The 27,621-nt window shown below is 40.1% G+C and overlaps 1 protein-coding gene across 10 annotated transcripts in view; it reads left to right on the plus strand.

The window, feature by feature from the left end:
• Window positions 1–974: 974 nt before the first annotated feature.
• The window catches only part of TRAF3 (TNF receptor associated factor 3), a 70,950-nt gene continuing 44,303 nt past the window's right edge, over window positions 975–27,621 (plus strand). For 5 of the 10 annotated variants that reach the window (XM_062627982.1, XM_062627988.1, XM_062627989.1 and 2 more), the window contains exons 1-2: window positions 1,545–1,667; window positions 2,346–2,401. The gene's annotated coding sequence lies outside the window, so the exon portion shown is untranslated. Of the gene's footprint in view, window positions 1,253–1,544; window positions 1,668–2,053; window positions 2,120–2,345; window positions 2,402–23,307; window positions 23,450–27,621 lie in introns of those variants that run through there. The other 5 variants (XM_062627986.1, XM_062627983.1, XM_062627985.1 and 2 more) reach the window with 5 other exon arrangements.

Genomic DNA, 27,621 nt, shown 5'->3' on the forward strand with positions numbered 1-27,621 from the left:
ACAGCCGATCCAGCCCTCGCTGCCGCTGGCTCCGTCTGAACCCCACATTCCCGTTCCAGCCGAGCCCCCCCGCCTCCAGCAGCCGGTGAGACCGCGGTGACACAAGCTGCGGTGACACAAGCCGCCCCGCATTGAACAGGGGACGCCGGTACCGGCTAGGCATCTGCCGTGATCAGAACACCGCGGTACAAGCAGAGCCCGAAACCGGCATTTATTTAACGTGGACCCCCGGACCGATAAGTTCCACCGTGTGTCAGCGTCGCCCCCCATTCCCCGCTGCCGGGAGAGTCTCCCGAGGAAGGGGACGGCTGCCTCTCGCCCCGGGACGCCGGGTAAAGGCACACCCCCATACTCTCAGGCAACTCGGGGTTGCCATCTGCGGTCGGCTGCTCCCCGCCTGCTCCATGAGACGATCGGCCTCTCCGGGAGGGCGAACAGCTCTGGCTCGCTGCTCTTTCCAGAGCTTTTCCAGACTCTTCTCCCCCTCCCCTCCCTGCTTCTCTTTTCCTCCTCCTCCCTCCCCTTTTCCCCAGTGTCTTTTTTCTTTATTTCAATAAAGGCTATTGTGTTCGAGGCGACCGTTTGTGAGGGGCTGCTCGCACCTTCCTCGGCGCGAAGACGAGAAACCAGCGGCTCTCCTCTGCGCCGATCCCTCTCTCCGGCGCCCGCGTACTGGCGCCATCCCCTCCTCAGCGCTCCCGCCCTTCCCCCAGTGCCCAACGGTCGGGCCGACGCAGCAGCGCCCGCCCCCAGGCCGAGCACCCAGGGCAGCGGTGCGAGCCTCGGCACGGCTGCCCCGGCGCTCCCCCCCCTCCTGCCCCGAGCGGGACACGCTTTCTCCTCACATCCCACCCCGCGCCCCCTTCGCTGCTTGCGGGGCGCCGGTAGGCGCCGGGCGGGACTGGCTGCGAGTGCCCGGGCGGGAAGCGCAGAGCCCCCCCCCGCACCCCCCGTTGTGCCCATTGCCGGGGGCTGGGGGCTAGCGATGGCATCAGGTGCAGGCGGGCACAACAGGCCCGACCCCCGGCTGCGCGCGCGCTGAGCGGCTCGGCCGGGCCCGCCCCTCGGTGTGTGAGGAGGAGCCGGGAGAGCAGCGGGCTTCGCCGGGGATTTCCAGCCTGAGCGGGCGGGAGAGGAAGTGCGGGGCGGGGGTAGACGGCGCAGAGTGGTAGGGACTTTCCGTCGGACTGGCATTCTCCTTCACTAGGCTCCAGCTGCTGCCCGCTGTCCCGCTCCCCTCACACGCTCGCAGGTAGGGCGTCCGCGGGGCTCCGCCGCCCCGGGGAGCGGCTCCGTGAGGCGGTGAACGGGAGGGGGGAAGGCACACACAGACACGGCGGGGACAGCGCTTCACTGCCGCCCTGGTGGCGACTCCCGCTCAGGGCTGGGGCATCGCCCGGGCTTGGCCCCCCAGCGCTCGGGTTCCCTAGACGGAGGGACGGGGCTGGGCGGGCGGCGGGAGCTGGGGTGTGCTCCCACGGCGCCGGCGGGGGCAACGCGGCGGCGCGGCGCTGATACGAGGTATCTGATACACGCAGGGGCCAAGCGTGCTTCACCCGCAGCCTGTTGCTGGGACCTTGGTGGCGGCTGGTGCCCGGGGATAGATCAGCCTCCGGCGGGGTCGGCGTGGGCCCTTGCTGCCCGGACGACACTCCAGCGCTTTGCAGGTGCCCCCTTCTCACTTACTTATTTCTGCCTCCCCTCTAGTCCTTCTCCTCTTGTTTCCCCCTCCGCCCCCCGATGTGTGTGTGCGTGCGTGCCGGGGAGAGAAGGGGAGGAGAGGGGAGCCCGGCCACAGGCCGGAGCGGAGCTGTGCGGCGGCAGGCGACGCTTGCGGCGTTTGATGTGTCGTTTGAATGCAGAAGCCTCTCTCAGCTCCTGGCTCCCTCCATATGCAGTCCTGGGGGCGGGCCGACGGCCTTTAAAGGGGCACTGCCGGCAGCCGCCGCGCCTGGGAGCCGAGCGCGGGGTCCGCGCAACTTCATACCTCCCGCGGCTGCCCTCTGCGGCGGCTCAGCTCCTGCTCTGCTCGGCGCCGCTCGGCGCCCGGGCGATAGGCACTAAGGCTGTCTCCTCCGGGGAAAATCCTTTGCCGTTGTTACGGAGCTGTCTCTGACTGGTGTGGAAGGAGTTATATTTTTATAAAGTCTGTTTGCCTCCAACGGTCCTGCGGTATAAGACCATCTGCTTGGCGTGCGCAGAAAGAAAAGTGTTTTGTTTTCACGCCATTCGTTTTGTGCGCTGATTCTCAGTACTGCGTTTTAATACGTTTCATTAATTACCGTGTTATATGTTAGAAAAAATAACGAGTGTTTGAAAGTTTATACTGAGTCATTCCTCTGCAGATGAACATATGACTGACTCATAATCTGAGAACTGCAGTGGCTTGTAAAATAGGAAGGTAAGGCATTTACATCTTGATTTATTTGTATCTTCATGTGTTTATGATCTGAATTATCTGCAGAAAACCAAGAGAAATGGCATTAATGCTAAGAGGCATAATCTCACGTTCTGCTGACCTGAGCTTGTGTTTGACGTGAAAGGCTGTATGTGCACCTGTGTGTGGCTCTCTACCATGCATTAGGACATTTTTCGTGTTTTTCTCTTTCTGTAGTAGTAATATGTGGGAAGTTCCAATGATACAATTTGAAATTTGCAGTCAGTCTCCTTGGGCCAGTGACTTATCTAGCTTGTTGAGATCTAACCAAGCCTTGTATATTGTAATTCGTGCATCTCTTACTTCTTCAGTAGAGCTGTGTATTTTTCCTTTCAGGTTTGTACCGTAGAACACACGTAGCATTATTGTGCACTGATCTGAACTTGCATTCATAGACTGAAAAGGAGTTTACTGTGTGATGTGAACGTGTGCTAGCAGTATTTTGCTTAGACAAATGAAATAGTATAATTTGAAATAGCTAGTAAAAATCCATATTTAAATTGGCTACTGACTTGCATAGACCTAGATTCAAAGGCTACACTGACTGTGAGAGTTAGAACTAAAGAGATCATAGCACACACCATATGGTGTCCCTTAAAATGAGACATTTGGTTTAAAGTGTCTGTAAATGGCAATCCATGCACACCGCGCATGGATTAATGTAGATGGAAATGTTATTTCTTTTGATCAGAGAGAAGTCTTTTGTTTTAAGACAAAAAATATTTTGAACATTTGGACGAATCAGAGATTTTTATGGCTGAATGGGGAAACCCCTTTTCATAAAGCTTGATAATGGAAACGCTGATGCATCATGAGTTTGGGCATTGCAAGCAGACGGTACCATGAGGTTATAAAAGTTGCTTTGTTCCGAAATGAAAATGGTAGGTGTTTTACTGAAGTACGACTTGGTGCAAAGCTCCCAATAATAGCTGGACCTAGAGTACAGAAAGGTAAATGCAGTCAGTAGCAATGTAAATTAATTCTTATCACAAGAGGGTACTAAATGACTTGCTCTTCAGGCTTTCTTGAAGTCCTTCTGCAGTTAAGCTTGATGATACCAATTTTGAGAAGCCGTTCTTTCTCTTTCAGAGAATTAGATCATTTGTGTAAGCATATTTACTGTTGGTGCCTTGGAAAACTGTGTAAGGTGGCAGTAGTTAGTTAGCACCAGTGACAAAAAATTCTTTATGAAGTCTTACCAGTCCATGCTAGTACAGTTTGTCTTATAAATGTTTTCAGGATCTTGTACTGTAGACCTTTGCATTGTTCTTGTCCATAATGAGAAGTTTAAGTGAGAGAAGAGCAATGTGTTTTATCAGTCCTGAAGTCTAGCTGTTCTGTTAGTGGATATGGCAATGCTGAAAATTCACAAAGCCAGAAAACTTAATTTTTAACTTTTGTTGTTAAACCACTGGAACATAAATGTGTTGATAAGTAGACTAACCATAATTCTTACAGTCTATGTCACAGTCCGTACCATATTTCTTCTATGGATGAAAAGGCAGTTTAAAAACAGAAATTACTTAAATCTGCTTCAATATCCTGAACTGGCTTTGCATAAAGGTATTGCAAGAAAAACGCATTTTGATCTCTGATATGTTAGATGATGCAATAACTGGATTTCATTAACTTTTTTTATTATAATAGTGTTTCTTAATTGAAGGTGCCGAATCTTATGATGTCTGAAGACTGCTCGTTACACACTGGTTTCAGATGTCTGTGCTCTTGTGCACAGTTCCTTTAAAGAATTGCCAAGGCATAATTTGTATTTTTTTATTTTTTTATGCTTGTGGGTGGATACTTTCTGAATGCAATGCTTGTGTTTGAAACCTCCTGGCATTTTTGGTGTATGGCTCAAGAACACCAAAAGTGGTGAGAGAGACTGAGATCTGAGATTTCAAGATGTGGTATGGGGAAAAGAAACCAAGGGAGAAAGAGTTGTGTATGTTTGTGCGACAGAATAAAGATGTGATTGTAGCACAGGAGGTAGCACTCTAGTCATACTAGGTTTTCTCTTCTTAACCTGTGGTGATGAAGTGGTGGCAAAAAAACTACAGCAGTGAAGGGCTGGTAAAAGAATATAACTGATCTCCTAGCTCTGCCTGCTAGATTCCCACACTGTCATAAATGGGAAGTCAGTATATTTTGTTTTGACAAATCACAAATACATTTCCCTTTTTTTTTTCTTTTTTCTTTTTCTATGTTTTTTTTAAGATAAAGGACTAGAGAATTGGGAGGAAAGGGGGAGTAAATGACAATAAAAGATTATTATGTGTCTTCCAAGTAGGAAGAGGTGCTCTCTTCTAATAGTGAAGAGAAGGAAATAAAAACAAAACTGCCCCTAGAAAATCAGTGAGAAAAGCATACAACAGAAAGAGCTTAGGGAGAAAATAAGGCAAAAGATTATTTGGTATTGGAAATTGTGAGGATACATATTTATATAGTCTTTGATGGTGTTTTTGTTTTCTTCCTGGAGATCTTTTCCACTGGAGCACTGACATCAAAATATCATTGCCACTGTGTCTTCAGTTGCTACTGACCATTGGCTTTGTAACTAGGTTAACAGAGTGAGTGTCTCTAAAATTATATACAACAACTGTAGTTCACTAATCCTCTTCACCCCCAAAAAGTGTTAAGCCTTTGATTTCCATGCTGTTGCTCTCTGTTTTTTACTCTCCATGTGTAAAGTGTGATTTCAGTAGAATTCCAAGTTCTGCAGTTCATCTAGTCCAAGGGCAGCATGGGAAGTGAAGTCTCAACATGTTCATGGAGACAGAGGTTCCGTATTGGACATGTTGACTGCTTCCATCCTTGGCTCCCTCCTTGTACTGAAAATTGAGGTGTTGTGTACTTTGACATTAAGACTGGATTTTTGCAAATAGCAGGCATTGAAACTGAAATGGGGATAAGCAGGAATGCTTAAAGTTGGAATGTTTCATAGTTCCAGTATTGTTTTATATAGTGTCATAAAATGATTATTTATGAAATAGATTTCTTTGATGTATAGAAACATTCTGTAGATTATTTACAATGATAAAAATTTCAAATAATTCTGTAGTCTAATTTAAATGTTCTGAAGTGAATATATCCTTTCACATACATAGCAAATGCTTCAGTCAAAAGCAGTAGTGAAAGAAGTCCTAAAACTTCTATTTTACATGCTATAATGATGACTGTATGTGAGCTTGGAATTAGAAAAAATTAACATTTGGAGTAATGCTGAGTTTCTGTTTGATTTAGTGGTTTCCTTTTGAAAAGAAATTAAGATATGGCCACTCAAGAGAAGCTCAAAATGCTGTGAGTCTCTACAGCTTTCCTGGGCATTGAGCAAAAAGAGCTACTTGAATTTGGACTGTCTTGAAAAACATGTTGTAGATGCTACTGTAAGATACGTGCCTTCCTTACTGCCACTTCATTCCCACAAGCTTTGACATCTATCAAGAAAGAGAAGATGGTCCATTGAAGATACCAGTGTAAAATCTAGGAGACCTGGAAGCTGGTTTTCCTTTGTTCCTGTAGATATGTGTACTGCAAGTCATTCAGTTAGGGCCAAACCAACAAGGGGCTTTGATGTTGCAGTGCAGAGTGATCTGACATCATGCCTGAGTCCCAGGGGCAGAAGGGGGATTCCAGTCCAAGTTTCCTGCTTCCCTGGGGTGTATTGTCTTCATCAAGCCATAGGCCAGTAGAGAGTTATGTCACTTCCTTCTCTTGAAACTCTTCTGCTATACCAGGAAAAATCCAAACTCAGTGTGCCTAAGAAACATAGCAAGAGGAAGCATGATGTTTCAGTCAAGTAGTTAAGACAATTACCAGGATGAAGAAGGGCACAGAATCTGCTGATGCTTCTTCCACTGCTGTTTTCTTTATTGTTTTCTGATGCATTTGAAGTTGATGTTGAGATGCTTGCAGAGGTGATCAGCCTTGTCAAGACAAACATTTCCTTCAGCATAGAAAATGTGCTGGGGAAAAAAAGAGTACTGATACTTGGGTGCCACTTGGGTTAGGTGGTAGCTGAGTGGGAGTTCTGAAAATGACTTTGATGCAGCTTTGATTACAGACCATTTTCCTGGTAATAACATGGGAATAGTGGTGCTTTTCCACAGTCTGAGGACAAAAATGATGAGGTACTGAGACCCAGCAGGGCAGTACAAGTGTCATTTGTTGATAAATGAAATAAACTGCAAGTGTTTTGTTAGAGGCATTTTTTATTGCCACCTCTGCAGCGCTGTACCTTCTGCACCATCAGCATCATGGCACAGGAAACAGTATTTGCTTCACTCTCTTCCATTGTTGTGTACAGCAAACATGCAGTGCTATATGAAGCTGAGTGTACATGACAGCATTTGTCAGTGGTAGATGTTCTGGTGCTTGTACTTGTTACCAACTTTTCTGCTTTGGATGTAACAGAAAAGCTCAACTCATAAACCAAATTTTGGCAGTGTGAATGGATTTTGTTTTGTAAGCTCATCCATGTACTTGAGGAAGGGAGATAATTAAAAGAATTATTAGAGGTTTTTATAGTGGAGATCTTGGATACTGCACTAGTTTGACTATGCCCTCTTTCTGTCTTTGCACAGGGAGGAACCTAATGAGAGTAGGTTGCCTTGAGTTTTGTGGCTTCTATCTTATAACTTGCAGATGTGAGTCTTGATTTTTGCATAGGCATTATAGCCTTACAATTTTGATTCAACTTGTTTTAATTTCCTTTAAACCATCCCAAATGATTCCCCTTTGTGCATTTTTATGCTCTTCAGCTACTAGTGGAATGCTCTTGTCCATGCTGTGCTTCTCTTCCATCTTAAGTGTTTGGCCAAACAGTATAAATGCTCTTTAATTTCTCAAGTTGGTTCCTCTGATTCTTAAAGTGGCTTATTTTGAACTGCTTTCGGTCAGATCTCTTGTAATTTTACAGTTGTTTAAGGGATTATTTTTATACCCATGTGGTTTCATCATTGCACTTGATAAAGTGACTGCGTTTTGCCCTTTACTTCCATTTACATCACTTTTCTCTTTAAATGATTGTTTCCAGTCTTGTACTTGCTTTCACAGTTCTGGCTAATAATTTTTATCTGCAAATCCACTTTGACCTCTCTATAGCTACCTACTTCTTTGATTCCCTCCCCACCTCACCTTCCACTCCAGGTCAGTTGAAAGCAGCTCTTCTAGGTCACTAACAATAGTCTACAATGTACCCTACTATTGTCTGAATTACACGTCTTTAAATCTACTCTTGCTCTCTTATTCCATCCTTTTTACTTTCCTCTTTTCTGTTCAGCACAGCAGCCTTGAGAGAGAAGCATTGTGCTTTTGCCCTGGAATGTTTTTATTGTTATGACTGCAGTGGTTGAACCTGATTAGGATACCAGTTCTACATTCAACAGGTGCCAAAGGTAAAGTGCCTGTGGCTGTAAAATGACATGTTCTCAAAATGCTACCATTTGTCTGACAGTTTGAATAGAAGGAAGTTTTGTATACCTAAATAAATGAAGGTTGCTGATTTGCATATGTGCATCTCTTTGATGTGAACCCTTTGATACAGTAGTGTTTTCATTGCCTTCTAAAACTCAGCATTTCTTGGGGAAAAAAAGAAAGTATTTGAGCTAACTTTATCTGAAGTTAATAATATGTAGTATCACTTGAAGTCAGCAGTATCTGCTCTGTTCTCCTGCAGTAATTGAATTGTGTTTCTGTCAACAGAACATGAGCATGCTGCATTTAAGATTAGCAAATATGTCTCGCTATGCACCCATGGTGTCAATACATAGTGGAAATACCAATGGATGCTACGCTGTAGATCAGCTAGTAGATATTGGTGGTGTGTTGCTCATACTGTTTGGCAGGGTTTTTTGTATCTGTGTTATAGCAAGGTATTTTGACACTTTTTTGGAGCATGTGCAGAAGAATGCTGTTGGCAATTTCTAGGGAGATAAACCTAGGGGGATATTGTTAGTGTGTTGTACTTCATCAGCTGCTTTTTAGTACCTGGGACCGTAAGTTTCCCTTCTCTCTCTTTACAAGTGGCTGAAAAAGTCACTTTCATTTTGAAAAGGATTATTTAGACATGCAGGTTACAGTTTTTTGGCAAGTGAGATTTTGAGAGAGTTTTGTGGGTTTTTTTGTTTGTTTTTTTTTTTTGTGTTTTTGTTTTTAGTTTGGTTGTGTTTGGTTTTTAAATAAAGATTTAGGACAAGTAGATAAATATCTACCCACTATATTCTGTAGATTTTTGCTGAGGAGATTCTCTCAAAATAAATGAGGAAGAAGCTTTATTTACAGTAACTTTTGTTAGTGTAAATAAAGCTGTTAGTACATATAGCCAAAATACAATGCTGTGTTTTTTCAGAATTATTTACCAAGACTTTTTGGTGTATTTATGTATTGACTGTTCTGAGATGAGATAGGGCAGACAGACTTTGAAAGTCCTCTGAGCTATAAATAAAAAGGCAGTTATTCCAGATCAAGAGTGTCTATATGCTGAGTTAATTGGAAAAGTTGTTGAACCTTTACTTGCAATGTTGTGATTTATAAAAAGAACAAGGAGGACAAAATGCAGTGAGGAAAAAATACTGCTTTTTATAGACCCATTTCATACCTAAGTTCTGTCATGTTTGTTTGCATGAGAAAATGTTAATGAGAAAAACAGTGGAAGCTGAAAACAGTCATCATGCTATATGCGTTATTGATTCTTACGATGATTTGCTACCCATCTCCTATAGCATGCTTTATAGCAGAAGCACAACCTGAAGATGTCTGGAAATACTTCATCTGAAGCAGGCATAAGTTGTAACTTCTGTTGCTGTGTTTAAGGTCCAGGTTTGCCAATATTCCTTACACGTTAGAGGTGCTGACATTTCTGTTCTGCTTTCAGAAGGAAAGTTTAAACATGCTTGTGGTAGCTGTATTTTTAAGCTTTCATTGATGCTTCTCAGTTACTGTTTAAATTAAGGAAAAAAAAAAGTACTTCTAAGTAAAATATTATCTCCTGGTTAAACAAATGTCCTGTTGTACTTAATAAATTTGTATGTAGTATCTGTAGGAAAAAAAGATCTGTCTGATTGTTGTCTACGGGGAAATGATTTGGCTTCTCTTGTAGCTGATCAGATTTTATAGAGTATTAAATAGGCCATGTGTTAAAAGTATCAGTTGTTAACACCTCCAAAATAAAATGTTTGTCATGCTAAAGGGGAAAAATTGGTGAGCTCTCCATTAGATGGTGCTGCTGGGATTGAAATATTTATATATCTAGTGGAGCAGGCATCCGCATAGAACTGTTTTCATGTCTGTTTTGTTTTGTTTTTTAAGGACTCCATATCAGAATACTCTCCAAAGGCAGGGATATATAAGATACTAAAATGACAGGCTGTTTGCATGGGAAGGAGTATGGAAGAAATAAATCATATGCTTTTTGCATGGGTGGTGTAGATTTTAGCAGCCTCTGTGGTAGCCCTCATCTTTTAGGTGTTGACATTGTGTTAACACTATCTGCTATCCTGTAGATGGGAATACTGCAGTATTAAAGAAATTCAGTGTCAAGAAATACTTCATTTCAAAATGCAGAAGTTGATTAGACTGCCCATTACAGCAATAATACCCTCATGAATCTAGTATTCAAGGTCCTGTCTTCTTGTTGACCCCTGTCCATTCAAATTTCTTTTTAAAGAGTACTGTTTCAACTTAAACACATGATAGTGTTTCTTTGCCTGAGCCCTGACTGACTAGTGATTTTGTAAAAAATTAAGGGAACAGAGATGGTGCCTACACACAGAGGCACTGAGTACTATTTTAAATGATGTAATTGATCCCAGGTGGTCAGAAGTTGATGTTCCAAAAGTATGCAGTCTTGCATATGGCCGAAGTCTTACCTGTCAGTCCTGCACATCTTGGATATTTTCGGACATGTAAAATTGTACTAAATGCCCACTACTGGACACCTGACTTGCTCTGCAATAGTGAGAGTTGAGATACATATTAAATAAAAAAAAAATAGTGCATTAGCATCTGTCTTTGAGTACTCCTTGCTGTTAGGATTTCTTCAAAGATGGCAAGACAACATTGCCAAGATCTTTGAACTCTCTGGCATCCCAGGGCTGTAAGTAGGAAAAAAACCCTCTTGTTTCTAGAAATGATGTTGTTTAGGAGCAATAGAGTTAAGTGGGGTTAGAGGGCCACAGTCCTCTTCTTATTGCAAGTATTTTTAGTGTGACATAAAGAATCAATATAATTGTGACCAGCTAGCAAAAAAAAATATAAATAAAAAAAAATAGTAGCAATAAATAGCACTGAGCAAAAAGTGTAAGAGACAAAATCTTTCTTAAGAAACTGTGATTTTATTTTTTTCTTCTGAATAAGAAGTAGATTAGCAAAAATCCACTTCTTGGGATTGGAAAGTTTTTAAATAATTTCAGAACCAGCAGCGGGAAGCCTGCCTTAAGAGGCTTGGCCTGAATTTAATGGCTGTTAATACTGTGCAGCAGCCAGTGGACTTCGCATGTAATATTCTGTTTTAAGGAAAAAAAAAAAAAAAAAAATGAAAAGTTTGCAAAAATCTTTGTTGGCTTTCTAACCTTGGCCAGCGTTAAAATGGAAGATTAGCAAGTGCTATCAGTTCCCCAGAGTTTATCAGGATAAAGTAATAGGCAGAGGAATGATTCTCCTTGGTCTTAATCATCCATTTTGGAATAACTCAAATAGGAAAAGTTATCAGTTGTGTGAAATCTGCAGAAATAGACAAGCTGTTGAGAGAACTTGGCCATTAATGTTTTATCAGTTTGCTAATAATAACTTAAAGCTTGCTAATAATAAACCTTAAAGGGGCAATTAAAAGTTAGCAGTTGTGATGTCATCCAGCCATATGACTTCACATCAAATATGATCTTGCTATTCCTCAATTACGTGATTGGCTTGCTAAGTGAGGCCAAAACTGAAGAGGGGCATGAATTGGGCAGAAAGTCAGTTGTGCTTGGTCACCTTGAATAGAAAGCCTTGATTTTAATGCTGTCACGGGATAGTGTATAGACAGAAGTGTGATAGTGTTTTGAGCTCTGTTAATAGACTTTTAAATATCAGCAACATCTAGCCTTTCTTCTTCTCTCCTACCTTGACTTTCAACTGATTAGGAGACTACCTTTGTGTTTACAGGCTATTAACAGGGTTTGTTATTTTATTTTGCTGTGCTTAGACTCCAGATCAAGAAATACCTGTGGTTTCTATGGTCAAAATGACATTAACGGCATATCCCACAGGAATGTTGATCAGGGAGGGCATAGTAGGGATAGTCAGGGAAGAATTAATAATGTATTGTAATGTATTAAGGATGTGTATGTTTATTTTTAGGTGAAGAAGGCAAGAAGGGGAGGGAGCAGTATTGTCATAGACCCACCAAAAATGTTTGGAGTGGTGAAGCTTGTTTCTGTTAAAAAAATCAATCAACCTACCAAACAAAAAAAACCTAAATGAACAAATGTTCAAACAAGAGATTTGGGGTAAATGAAGGAGTTTATCTGCACAGGTATCTTTTGAGAATGGCGTGTGGGACGTGCACTTCTATATTGATGTATGGGAAAGCTCTTGATAATAAATATAGATGCTCATCTTGAGTTAATGTTGACTAAGATCTGGTTAAAAAGACAAAAGGAGGCAGCTTATGAAAGATGAATTGATAAAATTCAGTATTCCTAGGAATTAAAGGAAAAATAGAGAAGAATGGCAAAATAAAGACAACAGGAAGAATTCAGAAAATTTGTAGGTAAGATGCCATAGGAAGCATGTTACAGTCTAAGAGGAATTGAGTAAAATTATTTTCTTTTTAGGAAACAAGCTTGAATTGGCGATTTTTACTTTCTTTTGCACTGACACATAGCAACAGCCTTCTTTGGCTGAATCAGTACATTGCTAATGATCTGAAATTTGATAAGAAATTTAGGTGATGGTGTTAAAAATGAATAAGAAGGAATGACATGAGTGTGTAGGGAAAAGATTGGAGTGTTCAAGCCACAAATCAGTAGCAAACTAACATGGGTAATAAACTTATAATGAGGAAATGTTTTTCATATCGTCTGAGCAGTAAGAGCATATTCTTCCAGAAGCCAGTATGGAGGGAAAAGCAACAGAAATTCATGCCAAGAGAAATGAAATAATTAATTCTTCTTTCTTCTATCTTCTTCAGAAGAGCCGATATAATGCATAACCCAGTTAGCTGTTAACTCTTTTGGTTGAGGTTAAATGCAAATCAAAAGAGTTTTGTATTTCATCTTGCGATTGTTTTCTTGGTGAGTGATGTGAAACTCAGTAAAATTTATTTTCCAGGAAATTCTGAGTAAATGTTTTGATTATAAACATCTGTAAAGTAAAAGAATGATGGTAAGAGAATTAGAAGTTTTTCTGTTATATTTTATCACAATTCTTCTTACCACAAGACCCTTGATTGAGGGACCCCCCCCTTGATAGGGGGGCTGAAGAGAAACAGCCTGGTTTAAAGGACGTAGCTGCAAGGGTAGCATGCAATAGATTGGAAAAGCGAGTAGGAAGATGCAGGTTAACTGTCATCACCTTGGGTAATATTGCCTACATGCTGCCTATGCTGACACCAGCCAGTTTTTAAGCCAGTGAAGACTATACCTGTACAGGCCAAGAGGAGCCAGTTTCTCCAGGGGAATGCTGTGGGAGACGGTGTCAAATGCTTTACTAAAATCCAAGTAGACAATGTCTACAGCCTTCCCCTCATCAACCAGGAGGGTTACCTTGTCATAGAAGGAGACCAAATGATGGAGAGTGGCTTGGCAAGCCCCTCTGATAGCTCCTTCAGCACTCTTTGGGGCGTAATTGTGAAATTTCTCCCAGTTGCTTGAAGAATGCTTCACCAGGGTATCTACTTGGTTGGCTGTCCCCCTGATCTTCACACACATTCAGCCTTCTCACTTATGACATTAAGGTCCCGGCAGTCAATGCACTCCCTAACATGCAATGCAACACCACCCCCTCTCTTTTCTTGCTCATCTATTCTGAAGAGCCTGTAGCCATCCATTGCAGCACTTCAGTCTTGTGAATTGTCCCGCCATGTTTCTGTGACGGCAACTATGTCATGGTTTTCCTGCTGCGCAGCGCCTTCGAGCTTGGCCTGTTTGTTGCCCAAGTGAAGTGAACTGTAGAAATGAAGGTACCACAATTGTGTGTTGGTGGCTTTTTAAAAGATTTTTTTTTTTAAGTACTACTACTAGCATGGTAAATTCCAAAGAAGAGGTGGGAAGACCAGATGAAGATGTACCAATATCTTAATGGCTGTAGTTACTCACCAGGGCTTAAGCATGAGAGCTTATTGCCTGGTATTTAATACAATAAAGTAGAAACAAGAGTGTTCAGAGAGTTTCTGTATATACATGTTTCTATATGGCTTTATTCCGTGTTAGAGCTCCCTGAGCCCATGTAATACTTTCCTTAAATTGTTGTTGTCTCTTTGTTCTGATCTCTGATTTTTTTAAGAAACCTTTAATGTTTGCATACAAGTGACTTCCAAGATGCTGTTCCCTTATGTGGCCTCTGATGAAACTATACCACATATCCAGATATTCACTGCAAGAATAAGGAGGCCAGCGTATAATGTCTGTAAATTAGTGCAGAGGAGTTCATCTTCCATTGTTTTAAGCTAATGTGGGCTATTAATCTGTTTTCAGTAACTAGGATGAGATGGTGATTGGGTCATTCTCTCAGCAGATACTCAAAGTGGTCAGTTGAGACTGTATCACAGTTTTGCTGTGATTGTGGCAGAACTATTTAGACAGTCCAAATTAACGAACTTTGGGAAAGCAGGCAGAATGAGAATTGATATCAGGCTTATGACTTTTCAGGTTTGTTAACTGATAAAACTGATCGAGTACCAATACTGAATAAAGCAGAACTGTTTAGGGGAAATGGATCTTTGGCTGTTACAGTAGGGCAGAAGTCTCCATTACAGGAAAAAAAGAGTCTTTCAGGTATACAGTGTTTTTCTGTCTGCCTTCATCCTCTCCTTTTTCTGTTCACTGCAGGACTAGATCAGGGCTTGACAACAGGCCAGAACACAGCTGTTTGCTGCTGCTACAAGGATTTCCTTTTTCAGTCCATCCTTTGCCTCTGGTCTAGGGTTTGGTTTTTTTTTTGTTGCTGTTTGGTGGTGGTGTTTTGTTTTGTTTTTTTTTTGTTTTTTTTTTATTACTTGCTTTGTATGTTTTGTGTTTTGGTCTGAGGTCCTTCCCTGAACCACATGGAGATACAGTGTTAGACAAGAACTACTGAACCTTCCATAGCATTATATTCCTATCTGAATTGGGGAAATTGCTTTCATGATGTGACCTTAGCATATGACAGTAGCTCCAAGGGTTCTGATCTCTGTAGGACTATCTTGTAAAACAGCAGATTGAGCTTGTTCCAGTATGATTTCCAGATGTCTAGTGCTGTAGGAAGACCTACGCTTTCTCTGGTGATTTGAAGTGTAGCATTGCCTTAGGTAGAAAACCTAAGGCAGACCACAAAACCGATACTGTGTTTTTTTGATAAGGCGTACAGGGAGGTCAGCCTGCCAGTTCTTGGAGGGTGAGGACTGGTGTTCAGTATGTGGATAAAGAGACTGAAAAGTATAGCTGCAGGTGAGGAGAACTGTTTAGTTATCCTGGGAAACATAAAAAGCTGTGCTTTCTGTGTGAACTTGTGGACACCTTTGGGTCCTCAGGATGGTTCCCAGAGATCGCTTTGGTCATTACAACACTGAGATGTTGCTTTTTACTCGGACAATGCAGCTGTATGGCTGGTATGTTCCAGGGGTAGAATTTAGGCCTTCAAATGATTGAGTGCATCACCAGGTAACAAGGAAATGTGCTTTTTAGTTTCTGTTTTGATTGCTGTTTTCTTTCTCCCACCCCCACCCTTCTCCATAATTACAAGTTGGTTCTGTTGTGCTGTGGAGACAGTCCCCTTAACTAGGTTTCTAGTTTCAAAAGGAACATGCAGTTACTGCAGTCAGAAGGCCTTTTTCATTCGTCCTTTTGTTATTGTCAACTAAGATAAAACTTGCATAATCACAGATGTGGCTTTTGCTGGGAAATACATAGGTAAATTGTCTAAAACATCCTATCTCACTTTTCATAACGTATTGTGGGGTGGAAAGAATGTTTCAATAGGGCAGAATGCTTTATAAAGAATCTGCATCACCAAAGTAAAATAAAAAATAAGGACCACAGAAACAGTTGTTCATATATTGCATTATGGAGCCCTAAAACCAGTGTTTGGCAAAAGATGAATTCAACTCTGAATTTGGGCTTCTAAACTTCTCTGCTTCCCCCTCCCCCAAATGCTTTGTGGCCTATTAGGAAAGTTGTACTACACTGTCATGGTAACAGATTTGTACTTAAATACTAAAACAAATGTGGTCTTTGAGCTTTTGAGGCTTTAGGTAGTAGGGTTTAGTTTATGATCAGTTTTGTAATTTAAAAGTCTGTTTTAGAGCTCAAATCCCAATACTTGTGCATTTGTGATCCACAGCATAATTTTTAACTTTCATAAAGTTATATAATTAAAAAATTAGACTTACTCTTAAGTGTCATTAAAAAGATTTTACAGGCAGCAACTAAAATATAATCTGAACAATCTGTACTTTTAAATTGATAATTTTTATCAGAGAAAAGGGGAATAATATTTGAGCTGTGAAATGTTTTGAATTTACTCTTTGATTTTAAATGGAATCCTTAAACTCTTTTCAACCCTCTGAAACAGGAACGATTCCTTCATTCAAACTACTTGACTTTGTTTGAGTGAACTGGATTTTATGCTGCAGTTGTATTGCAGCATATTTTCATTGCCAAGGGAAGGGAACAACATCTTTCATTTTATTACTGATTTTGTGTAGGGACTGTTGGCTCTTGTTAGTTTGCTTTTTTTTTTTGTTGGGTTTTTTTTTTTTTTGGCTCCCATGGTAAAGTGAAAATGGATGAAATAAGATGGTGTCGTGCTTTCTTGTAACTCCATTCCATCTGTTTCACTAGTACTTAGTTCCTACAAGGATAAAACTGGTAGCTAAAAAGACTACTTCAGTTCTCAGTATCACAGTTCAGAAATGGGGATGACGTGCTAGCCAATATCTTCTAATATGGTTTGGTGGTAGTATTCAAACTACCTTTGTTTTCAATGTTCATATTTCCATCCTTTGATCAGAGTGTAAATCTGTCCTATGCTGAATAGGTTGAAGTACAGTAGCTAGTAGAAATAGACCTGTGTTGTGAAATGGAGCATGCATCTCAGATAGTTTCTTTTCTTGATTTTGGTTTAGGTTAGCAGAAGTATCTTTACATCTGCAGTTTCTGGAAATTTAAGAACACTGTGAACCTCCGGCCAATAAAAATTTTCCCATTATGTGAAACATTCTTGCAGATTAGCTTGACTCACTACGTGGTGGCAGTGGTGACTTCCTCTGTGAAGTAGACTTTTGCAATGAATTTTCTAATAAACTAATGAATCTCGGTGCAGCTTTTTGATTTGCTATAATTTGTTACGGTTTCATGCAACCTTAACCTGCTATTTCTCTCTCCTGCCTTCAGGCTTGTGAGAATTGTTTCTGTATATTAATAGGAGATGCTTGAAACTGATTTACTTGTTTGTTTCCCAGCAGGAAAGCCTGAGTGCTTAGGCTTTAACTGAATCAAGACTGTCTGTCAGCAGTGAGAGACAGTGTATTAATCCATTGGAAGCACAGACTGCACTCTTCAGTGTCACTGTGGTTTGTGTTGTGATTATTATTATTTTCTTGTAAGCAGGTAGATAGCAACAATTCTGCTGTATAATTTTGTGATGTGCACATTTAGAAACCTCATGACAGTTGTGTGAGTAGGGTTTTTTTCTTGGGGTTTTATTTTTTTTTTTTAGCAGTAGTTGTATCATTGCATGAAACTGTGAAGTACCTTGTTCTCCTTTGTGTTTTCACATCTTTAAGTTGATGGTATCAATTTTACAAACCATATTCAGTGCCTGGATTTCCTTTAGTTATGAATGAGGATGGTATCTAAAAAGTCAAGTAAGTTTCACTCTTAATTTTGTAAGTAAACCCTCTTATACCCTTACTCTTTTTTTGTACCATGTCTTCCACACAGTCATCATGGACTGTTTAGAAGTTCTTCTGCACTGTTTGCCTGATGCAGTTAAGTTGTCTGATAGTAGGTGGAGGCTTGTTCATAAATTTTTGGTTCATTTTATCAGTTCTATTGTATTTGCAAAGAAGATAAGCAAATTGTCCTCATTTTGTTTCACATCTGAGGAAAATATTTTAAATTTTTTATTTTAAGTATCTTGAAAATGTGATTAGAATTCATTGCTGATAGTCAGCTTCCTCAGTCAGCCACAGCCTAATCTGGGAAACTGTTTTACCTTAGTTGTAAGGGTAGAAACTATTTTGAATCGTCAGAACAGTACATTAAATGGGTTTGAGGTTGTACTTTCCTTCCTCCTTCCACTCTTACTGAAGTTTGAAAAGAAAGGATGCTTCTGCAATAAAGATGGTAGTCCTGTTTGCCTTCGGTTAATAAGCTGTAAATTAGGAACAGATAAAAAAGGTGAAACATGCTCCTTTGAACTTCTTGACATGAGCGTAGTAAATTCTTCAGTCCTTCAGGAGAGTGATAGGGGTTGTTTGTATCTTTGGAGAGTAGTGGCAGGTGATGCTCTGGGACTACTCTGTGGCCTGTTACTCAGAGCAAGTGCACCTTTATAAAGCTGAGAGGTAAAGAGGCTCTTTCAAAATTTTTTGTGGAGAAGGGGTAAACATAAGCTTTTAGCTACAGTAATGCTAGACAATATGTTAAACACTGAAGAAGTTGTTGCAAGTAATTATGTGAATTAATGATGCTGTTTATACACAAGTTCATGTTCTTGTCACAGTAAGTTCTTTTTGTAGGTTCATGTAACAGTTTAACAAATCCTTTCTAGGTTGTGATTTGGATGTAGCACCTGAAGAGTGCAGGAGGAGGAAATACTCTGCTGGAATGACTACATACTATTTTGGCCTTTTCTCTGTCTTGCCCTCCCACTAAGAATACACAGGACCTCAGACAATTTATGAAGCAGAGTTGCTGTCTTTTTGTAATATTTTCTTCCTTGGAGCCACCTTTTAACTTAGTGCTAGGTGGATTTTTCCCTGGAAATGCTGTGTGCATTCTTGAAAAATCCCAGCCAGAAAGCAGCAAGTAGGCTGAACACAGATGTCTTCAAGTCATTCTCTGTGTCCTAAAGCAAAACAGCTTAAAATGTTGTTAAGGTGCTAGCTTTAGACTAACTGTGAAACTAAAAAATATTTGAAAATGTATTTTGCCATTTACATTATGGTTTTAGGGGAAATTAATATTTTTAATCCTGTTTCCCCCAGCTTTATTAAGATATGGTTTTGTGTTCCTTATATCTAGTTATTTTTTCACTTTTGGCAATTCCCAGCTTAAGACTGAAATCATGTTATACAAGGTAATACATGTACGAGTATGTGAAGAGAATGGGAACTTGATAGGTGTCCAGGTAAGATCAGGGAAAGGAGGCATTATATTTGTTCCTCAACGAAGGAGAATATGTACATAATGTACAGAAGTGCTCTAAGCTGTGCTGAAAGCCTCTGATAGCTCTTTTCTTTGGGGTTATTTCTGTTTCAAAGCCCACACAGCCTTTCCCTTTCTCAAATTCCGTATCATAGTTTTTAAATGTGGTAGGTGATGTTTGGTCTACAAATGAGGGAAGAGATTTAAAACTGAAGGTGACCTTTAGTGTTAAATAAATTATTTTTAGTAGGGATAAGCTTAAAATAAAATGAACTAAACTTTGGGAGCCTGAACTGACTGTATGTTGTCCATTACAGGAATTTCAATTTTAACTAAGCCATGCTAGAAAATAAAAAAATAAAAAAACAGATGCAAGAAAACCCTGTTACAGTGCAGCTAAAGCTCAGGAGCCCCTGTGAAGAGTAAGCAAAGGACTTGTGCACAGCTGTGAGAAATTAATTTTTCTCCTTTTTATGGGTGGGAGAGTGGGTATTAGGTATGTTTATCGTGTGAGTCTGTACCTATTTTGCCCATTACCTTTTCTTTAAAAGGCCAGTGTAAGCCTTGTTGAAACAACCAGTCTTTTCACTGCTGTGAGCCAAACCCCAAAAGGATGCATCTGCCTCCAAACTCTCCCCCCTTTCTGCTTATCCCTTCTCTGAATGCTGGCTACTGCCCCTTTTCTAGGGGGCTGCAGCAGAAGGGAAGTGCTGAAGAGCTGCTGGGGGCTTCTGAGCTTTCCATGCCATTGTCAGCATGTGTTCAGACCTGCTTAATGTTCCAGTGAGGCCAAACCAGAAAATGCTAGACAGGATCCTCCCCCATGAAGGACATGGATTTCAAGGAATAATAGGTTGCTGATGGTAGGCAGCTGAGCTTCTATGGGCTTAGAGACCTGGCCTTGAGCCTGGCTCTGCAGAATGCAGAGGGAAGGAGGGGAGAAAGAAGTGATGAGCCCATTGTTGCAAATAATCCAACAACTGGCTGATTGACACTGAAGGCTCATTGTTGCTCTCTTTGCTCTTAAATGCAGCTGTGGAGGATGAAAAAGCAAGGGGGAGATTTATACTAACCAAGTATAAATTAGAATGTAAGTGTCCAGAGAGGCAATGGGCATAACAAAAAAAACCCAACCAACCAAAAAAAATGCAACCCAAATCCAAACAATAAACAAAAAACACCCCATAAAATTCCATTTGAAGACAAGGAAAACTTTTGGGGTGCTCAGACACTGCAGCAGGCTGCCTGGAGTGGTAACAGAGTCACTTGCTGCCAATATTCAAAGCCTGATGGGGCACCATTCTGGGCAGCTGGCTCTAGCTGACCCTGCTTGAGCAAGGGGGTGGATTAGATGATATCCAGATGTCCCTTCCAACTTCAGCCCTCCTGTGAAAGCTTCTTTAATACTCGAATGTATTCTTCAGCTGCTGCTGTGGAACACTTGGGAAATAATTACAAATGCCCTGTTGGGGGCATTTGTCTCGCAAATCCTGCTGCTGTGTAATCATGGCAGTTTTAATTGTATGGGGAAAGCATCCAAGTGTTAAAACAGTTAATTGACTAAACTCCCTAATTTAAGCATTAAAGCCAAAAAATGCACTGTATCTCCCTCTGCCAAATCCAGAAATCCCCAAACCCCACAAACCTTAAAATACTTTTTTATTTTTATTATCTTTAATCCCTTAAAATATTAGGGGTTATGAGAATAAAAGGTAGCTTTAATATAACTTACAAGCAGTGAAGTCACTAAATATAAGAATCAACTTAAAAAAAAAAAAAGAAGGAAGAAAATAGTTCCATCCTCCCTCCCCCCAACAGTGCAGTAACTGGCAAGGAGGGAATTGTAAAGGAGAGGAAATCAAGCTGTAGTGGAGCCTCTGGCAGGGTTGTGTTGCTGAGATCTGCATTTTGAAGCAAGAGGTAGTGAACGGCTGCTTTCCAGTTTCCAATTCAGAGATCTGACTGCTTTCAAAAAAAGATGTGGATAAGTTTTCATTAAGTGTTTTTAGTGTGTGCATGGCATGGTGGACAGCCATGAAATTTATAGATGCAGTGGTTTGGTTTTTTTCTTGATGGGAAATGCTTGCAGTTTCTCTCTGATACTTTGGTTTTAATCCTCTGTGCTCAGAGTGGAGGATAAGGTAAGGTACTTTTTGTTGCCTAACACGAAGGATAATCGAAATAATTTCTGCATGTTGTAGCAGAAATTTGCCAACTGTGTTCTGTTGGCAAATAAAAGTTTTGATTACCTTTTTTATTGCTTGTAACTCATTGAAATTCATTGTAATACATTCCCTGAATAATCTAGTATATTAAAGTTGTACTTCGTATGTATTAAAATATGGTTTTGGAGTCAGTTTTCACTTTGGTTATCTAATATAATAAGGAATTGTTTTCAAGAACAGTGTTCTGGAAATGTTCCTCTTTTTATGTTCATCTCAAGAGCTAATAACCCAGTCCTTTCTGCCTCTTATACATGTCTTTGGATGTTTTTTTTCATGCAGAATATTAAGGGTATAGCGCTGTTCTAATGCTGCTCTTTAGCAGTGGAGTGCACTTGTTAGTAAGAATGAAACCTTGGAAGTGCCTGAATTTTCTGTAAATTGGAAGGCGTGGTGTTGGGATAGAAAGGAGAGGCTGGAAGTGCAATACTCCCCATGCTAAATTCAGCTTTACAGTTAAGGATATGCATGGACAGTAACCAATTGTAACTGGTGCCTAAACTTGGGATGGGAGCTTATAAGAGCTTTAGAATGTAAGTTTCTTGCTGAGTTACTATATGAATGTTTAGCACAGAAATTCATGCTTCATTCATGACATCTGTAAGAATTACAGCCTGATTTAGAATTCATATGCTGTTTTGGCAGGGAAAGTGTTGTATGCTTGCGGATTCCCTTTTCATATGACTAAGGGTTTATTCCTCTAGTTTTCTATAAATCTCAGTGCTGAGCTATTTTTCCACACTATTTTTTGCCATGTTTCTAGAATGAGCCAGATTGGACTTTTCCTTGGCCAATGTGTTTCTTTTGCTACAGTCTGTAATCACCAGTTAGCCTGTTGATTAATAGGATGCAGAGTAGCATGGCTGCTACTTTGTTAGTAGCAGTAGCCTTTTCACTATCTGAGAACCAAAGGTGAATTGTAGCACCTGACAAATATTAAAAAAACAGAACACCACAAAGGAGACTCATCTATAGCTGTGGAAGTATGTGGCAGTTTTTCTGACTAGATAAATGTTATCTGGGTCATTTGTTACAAAGTCACTTTTTTTAGACATGGGAATGGGAGCCAAGCACATTTAGTGGCAGGTATGGGGTTCTGTGGCTGAACTTAATTAACCACCTCTGTGCAACTGCTGAAGCTGATCCATCTTCACAGCATTCTGTGCAGGATGATAGCTGGGAACATGCTCATAAGTTGGGCTTATGCTTGCTGCCGCATAGCTTAGTGTCATCTGGAGCATTGCTGCTCTGGCACTATGGAATAGCTGCTCAGATTTCTCAGAGTTCACTGACACAGTTGGACTCTGTGGTAGGTGGATGCAAACTTCATTGGCAAGAGTAGAAAAACTAAAATTCTTGCAAAAATGCTTTCTGACTGTATATATGGTGAGGTTACTGCAACATGGTCACAAAATGTTGTCCTTGAAGTGTAAATATGAGAGAGACCATGGGGATTTAAGATGTAGCGCACTGGTGGCCTGGTCATTGTTGTAGCATTTGTTGCATCTAAACTTTAGTATCACATTTAGGAATGCATGTAGATAGTGATTAAGATTAGTATTAATTATGCTTTCAGACTCTTCTTCCCCAAACCAGGTGGCTTTCTTCTAATGATCTGTTTTAGTATTTTCATAAGGTGTTTGGCTTTTTGTAAGAAATGCTCTGCAGAACTATTAATTACTTTTCAGAATTGGGCTGATGTTTCCAAGTGGATTCTAACAGACTTTTACCAAGAAAACGGCACTACTGTGAAGATTTTGGGCAGTCTGTAATGGCATGTAATGTATCCGGGTGGAGAAGTTCATGTGTGTGTGTGTGTGTGTGTAAGGGCAGGAAAAACTAGCTGTTACTTTTACTTTGTGCATGTCTTTCTATAATTTGTTTTGTTGAGAGTTGTGAACCGTAGTGGAGGATAGGAAAACAGTGGTTTAAAAATCATGTATTGTTACGTTACCTGTAATGTTGTTTATGTTATTTTAAAAGTTGATAATTAAAAATAGTTTGATGCTTCCTCGATTGCATTAGACTAACTTCAGAGATGCTGAGAAGCACGTTACAGAGTTTTTTGAATGAAAGTAGTGTAACTTAATTTTTTCTTTTTTAGGGCGAAAAGAGAAACCAGACAGACTATAGCAAAGCTCCCCTTATTGGCAAGTCAAGAGAACCCTAACAGAGCATTGAGAAAGTCTGTTCTCCTTTTTCCTCAAACTGCAGATCAAATGAGGTTCACATAAAACAAAGGAGATGTAAACAATGAAAGTGTCTTCCAAATCTGGTTGCAGGGAGAGGTGTTAGTGTGTGAGGAAAAATAGTATACAGATTTGATCAAGAAAACTGTTGCACAAGCTTTGGAAATCAAGAGCTTTTTTAAACTAAGAGTTCCCCTTTTAATGTTGTAGCCTCTTCTGTTTTTTGTCAAGAAGAGCAGTTATGTGAGGAGGAGTATATAATTTCCAGACTGATGTAGTTTACCTGGTAGCAGATAGCTAGGGAAGAGGTTAGAAGAGGCAGTGAAGAAGAACAAAGGTTGGGCTGGGAAGAAGATGGAAACTGTGGAGGATTTCAACCTGTATGCCATTCTGGCAGCAGCTGTGATACTGGTGAGGTATTTAAATAGACAAGGGTCTTGTAACCTGTTCTTAAGGTGAACCTGTTCTAAAGGGAAAAGTTCTTGTACCATTGGGTAAACTTTGGGGAAGAAAAAATTATTTGGAATTACAGATAGATGTACTTTTTCTCATAGGTTTCTTTTGCCTGTTTGAGTTTGAACTGGGCTGTACTCAATCCAACCTTTATGAGCTTGCTAGTTAATGGCTAGGAGACAAATTGTTACTACATTAATTAAGGAGTTTGTGATTATTTTTTTTCTATTTTTTTCCAAATTTTTGTTTCTTTCCCCCTACCAAAACATGAGTATTTGTATAGAGGAGAATGTTTTACCTGAGCAGTCTTCTTACTGCATTGAAGTGGGTGGTTAGGACTCGTATGGAATATTTTTCTACTTACCTGCCATCTCGAACTTTACTGGAAAACTCCTTTTTGCTTTGTTTTTAATCCAGCATCTAATCATATATGTAATATTTCCTCCTCGCAATGAAAATGTATTGCAACTTTTTGTGAGGATGAGCATTTACTTTGGTGACTTTGGTCTGAATTTCCATGTGCAATGCTTTGTTTCCTTTGCAGTGCTGCTGAGAGAGGGAGACACCAGGAATATATATTGCAAAAACCTGTGTTGTTGATTTTTATGTTGTGCTTCAATGTAAAACTTGAATGTGGTAGTGGAGGCATCAACTGAAATTACTAGTCAAAACTCAGCAGATGAGAGAGAAAAAAGGGGGCTATAAAAGGTAGTATATGAGTACAGAAAGTCTGGATTAGTAGAGATGAGCTGTTAGTTGCCTATTAGATTCAGCCCACTTAAAAAAAATGTTTCTGGAGGGGATTTGGAAGAAATTCTGTGATGTCGTGTCATTAGAGATTTCAGATTTTCATGTGGGAAGAGAGAGAAAATTGGGGGTTGTCCTCATTCAGCTGAATTTAAGATACTGTGGATTTTCCATAATTACAGCTGTCTCTGTCCTCTGAAGTGCACTAATGAAATCCCTTATTTCAATGAAAAACAGAAGCTGTTTGGACTGATAACAAAAATGTATCCTTGTTCCAAAATGGAATAGCCTTCCCTTATATGCTGATAGCTATGCTGGTGATAGCTTTGATTAGCAAAACTCTGGTGCTGTCAGTTCCCAGGAGAATAAATTACTAGAACTATATAAAGAAAAATAAATAGTGTGAGTTTACATATACCTAATTTAATTTTTTTTCTTGAATACCTCTCTTGAAAAGTGGGAGATTACAAAAAAAAATTAAAAACAATTTTTGACAGTATATGATTAACCTACAGAACTCACCGATCTGAGATAACACTAAGAATTTTCTGCTTTTGGCCTCAAAATAACTACTTCTATGGTTAGCAGAGGTATAGAGGAAATAGGAATCATGCTTAACAGATACTTTGGAATTACCTTTTTCCTTATTTTTTTTCTTTTTTCTTTTTCCTCCAACTGTTGTATGTTGCTAGAAAACTTTTAACTATGTCTACTGAAAGCATGTACTCAGGCTTGAATTAAATGACAACATGATGTCTGTGCTGTAGCCAATGAGCTTATCCACAAGTGTGTTTTAGAGGCTGTTTAATGGTGGAAAAAGAATCCCAGGAACTAGATTGTGCTTGCCTTCATGGATGTATATTACAGCATTTTTGATGTATTTTGGAACTTTATGCTATACTGAATGAAGTACATTTATATATCTTAATTGGATTCAGTTTGACACTTTCTTGTGATATTTTGAAGGCAGTAGTATAAGATCATAGAATCATAGAGTGGTTTGGGTTGGAAGAGACCTTAAAGATCATCTAGTTCCAACCCCCCAGAACAATGTGAAGCAGAAGGAAGGCCTCCTCATAGAAGCATCTATAATGTTAAGGTGGTAGTTCTCCTTATGTATAAAGGTGAGGGTACCCTGATCTCTCTGGTTGTTTGTGTGTAATATTATACCTAGTGTTTTCAGATCCTGAAATTGCTTCATATAGATCATAAAGCATTGGGCTGCATTGTGCAGTAAGAAATCTCTTACAAGACTGAGAAGGGCAGGCAGGTGATTTCTTACCAATACTTCTAGAAGGATTTAGACTGGGGACAAATCTTACTAGAAGAGAAGCCTAAAAATACTACTTCGTACTGATACAGATCACTTGAGTCCAGGAATGTTATAAAATGTAAGCAGTATTGTGCTTAATATACAGTTGGTGGGGGAGGGGAGGGCAAATATGAAGTCTTAAAATCTTGTAGCCATTCAATAGAATTGGTGGGGAAAAAATTCCAAACCACAGCTGTAATATTGTAGGCTTCATTGCCTATGTACAAGTTATTTGCAAAAAGTGAGGAATCTGCACTGTCTTGTCCTCTGAATAGTCAGTGGAGCAAGAAACTTTAATCTTGGCACATAATCCCCTTGATCTAACAGTGAACGCCCTCTGCATACTTTTAAATCTGTCATTTTTTCCAGTTGGAAGTTGTCCTTTGAATTCTGCATACGTAGGCTCTGCCTACATGGATCTTTATGATGCAAGCATATAGTCTTTATCAGCATAAATTCTCCAAGGAATCTCTGAGTATTCTCATTTAGTTTCTAGTGCAGCACCTGGAGGTTTTCAGGTTTGAATTTTCAAAAGCAAAAATGCATATTTAAATGTTAGATTGCCATTAATGCATGAAACAAAATTATTCAGTATTTATTTGGTAGAGGTTAACACGATTTCATTAATATTAACTAGAGGAGCCCTCTGGCTTTAAGCATGCAAAAAGAACTTCCAGGTTAAACTGCCAACTTTATATTCCTTATAAGTATCCTGTCTGAATTGGTGCTGTAGAGATGGCTTGTTCTCAAGATGTCAGCGGTATCTTTTGATCTGAAACCTCCAGAATAACAGTTGATCTAAACCTGTAGGCAGCAGCAAACACAAGACTTATGGTTCCCAAGGCAAAATAATAAAATTGCTTGATACATGGAGAAGTAATCACACTCTGAGAGAGAAACTAGGAAACTGAATGCAGGTTCCAGGTAAAAGACTCTTTTAATGAGACTTAGCTGGAAGAACAAATAGCATCATATATCAGAAGGAATTTGTGTTTTATATAGATTTGGCCTTCAATAGCATATTCACAAAGCCTATGTTTACTGCAAGAGGAAGCAACAAGTTCTTTTCTTTCTTGCATTCCTGGGAAACACGTTTTGTGAATCTGAATCTTCAGTTACAAAAACCCCAGCTTCACCTGTGAACATCTTTATAAAGGTAAAAAATGCTTTAGATAGCAGTGAATGTGAAGTTCTTGTTCTGAATATTCTGACAAGTCAGGGTCTGTGACTTCTTCCAAACCTTGTTTTTTTCCTTCTCAACATACATATATTTACTAGAGAAGTAGAATCATAGTATCATAGAATGGTTTGGGTTGGAAGGGACCTTAAAGATCATCTAGTTCCAAACTGCCTGCCATGGGCAGGGACACCTTCCAGTAGACCAGGTTGCTCAAAGCCCCATCCAGCCTGGCCTTGAACACTTCTAGAGACAGAGCAGCCAAAACTTCTCTGGGCAATCTCTTCAGTGTCTCACCACCCTCACAGTAAAGAATTTCTTTCTAACAACTAATCTAAATGTACTCATCCAGTGTAAAGCCATTCCCCTTTGTCCTATCACTATATGCCCTTGTAAAAAGTAACTCTCCAGATTTCTTCTAGGCCCCTTTAAGCTATTGGAAGGCTGCTATAAGAAACTGGAAAGCACCCTAATATAACTAGAAATATCAGGAGAAATATTTTGGTGGGTTGTTCTTTTTTAATTCCCCCTGCTTCCCGT

This window comes from Pezoporus occidentalis, unplaced genomic scaffold (genome assembly GCF_034315485.1).
Source record: "Pezoporus occidentalis ecotype Australia unplaced genomic scaffold, CSIRO_AGI_Poc_V1 ctg31, whole genome shotgun sequence".
In the NCBI taxonomy this organism is placed as follows: Eukaryota; Metazoa; Chordata; class Aves; order Psittaciformes; family Psittacidae; genus Pezoporus; species Pezoporus occidentalis.